The following is a 1,778-nucleotide window of genomic DNA, read 5'->3' on the forward strand; positions in this document are numbered from 1 at the left end:
AAAAAAAAAAAAAAAAAAAAAAAAAAAAAAAAAAAAAACTTGTATTTACTTAGAAGCATTTGGAATGTCAACCAAATAGTTACAACTTTTTTTTTTTGCAGTTATGGAGTGGTATTCAGAACAACAATGCTAACAGAACAACAGTTGTTTCCTATAAGCTGCATCAAGGACAACTGAAAATGAAAAAGCTACCATCCGTGTATATAACTAATTTGTGCTGTACACCAACAAGAACCTGCTTTACATTTCCATGTCAATTTACAATCCCCATACTGTACCAGGCAAGGTTAGTGGCTATTGAAAATAGCACCAGGACAGGGTTATTTAAAGACGTATTTGGTAATGTAACTGTACAAAAAAAGACACTGTAGAGTTTAAAAACAAATCTTACACAGCCTTATATTTCAGAGTTTTTTTCTTTAAAAGGAGTGAATTATGTGCGGAGTGGTTGAATGCTTTATAGACAAGGAAAAACTGCCCTAAAACCAACTTAGTCATCATCATCTTCTTCATCTTCCTCCTCATCATCATCCTTTTCATCTTCCTCCTCTTCCTTCTTTGCTTTTTTCGGTTGTGATGACTCTTTTTTTTTTTTTCTGCTGCATCCGGTTTTCCTCTAGCTGGGTATGCAGCAATAAGCAATGTCCTTTTTGTATTTTTCCTTCAGCTTTGCAGTCTTCTTTTTACAAGGCTGCATGTCACCAGCAGCACTGTTATTCCACACCTCTCTGTTTCTTTGCAGCATCACCAATGGACATACCAGGATGTTCTCCTTTAATGTTGGGGTGCAGAACAAGAAAAAGGCGGAAGGAGGCCTCTTGAATGCATTGGGATCCTTGAGCTTCTTTTTCATTTCTCCTTTGGGAGAGATGTAGGTTTCATTTCTCTTTCATTTCATGGCCTGGTCTACCTGTGCCATGTCCTCAAATTTTGCTTTCTCTTTAGCTGACATGGTCTTCCACTTCCCTGAGCACTTCTTAGAAGGCTCTGAGAAGCTGATGGAACCATCTGGGTGCTGTTTCTTGTGCTCCTCCTGGCCAGTTTGCACAAAGGATGCCTATGATGACATTTTGCCTCTCAGCTTTTTAAGATCACCTTTGCCCATGGTTAGTTATGTTTCCTTGACGAGACACAGCCTTGCCCCATGCTTGTCCAGCTCTCACGGGCTCCTGGCGCAGTCTCTATGGAACTCGATGTACTGCAATGGCTATTGAATCGCTTTGAATAGCTGCAACCTGTTATCATATCAATTGACATATATACACACATTAAAAATCTCAAAATTGGCTGGGCGCAGTGGCTCAAGCCTGTAATCCTAGCATTTTGGGAGGCCGAGGCGGACAGATCACCTGAGATCAGGAGTTTGAGACCAGCCTGGCCAACATGGTGAAACCCTATTTCTGCTAAAAATACAAAAATTAGCCAGGTGTGGTGGTGCACGCCTGTAATCCCAGCTACTCAGGAGGCTGAGGCAGGAGAATCACTTGAACCAGGGAGGTGGAGGTTGCAGCAAGCCGGGATGGTGCCATTGCATTCCAGCCTGGGCAACAGAGCTAGACTCTGTCTTAAAAAAAAAAAAATCTCAAAATTGTTTACATTTTCATCTATAACATTAAACTGCTGAAACGTAACCACACAAATACTGAACCACTGATTTTAGAACAGGAAAAGCCACCTACTGTTTAACAAACAGGAAAACTCCAGTTTAACAAACAGGAAAACTGAGGCACAGAGACTTATGTTAATTTGCCACGTTCACGGAGCAATTGAGCGGCAGA

The 1,778-nt window shown here is 40.9% G+C and overlaps 1 long non-coding RNA gene across 1 annotated transcript in view; it reads left to right on the forward strand.

The window, feature by feature from the left end:
• LOC108516033 (uncharacterized) overlaps positions 1-391 on the forward strand; it is a 17,247-nt gene extending 16,856 nt beyond the window's left edge. The window contains exon 4 of the long non-coding RNA XR_001881701.1: positions 102-391. This is a non-coding gene — a long non-coding RNA (uncharacterized LOC108516033). The remainder of the gene's footprint in view (positions 1-101) is intronic.
• The last annotated feature ends 1,387 nt before the right edge of the window (positions 392-1,778 follow it).

The sequence above is a fragment of the Rhinopithecus bieti genome, unplaced genomic scaffold (genome assembly GCF_001698545.2).
Source record: "Rhinopithecus bieti isolate Rb0 unplaced genomic scaffold, ASM169854v2 scaffold_1530, whole genome shotgun sequence".
NCBI lineage: Eukaryota > Metazoa > Chordata > Mammalia > Primates > Cercopithecidae > Rhinopithecus > Rhinopithecus bieti.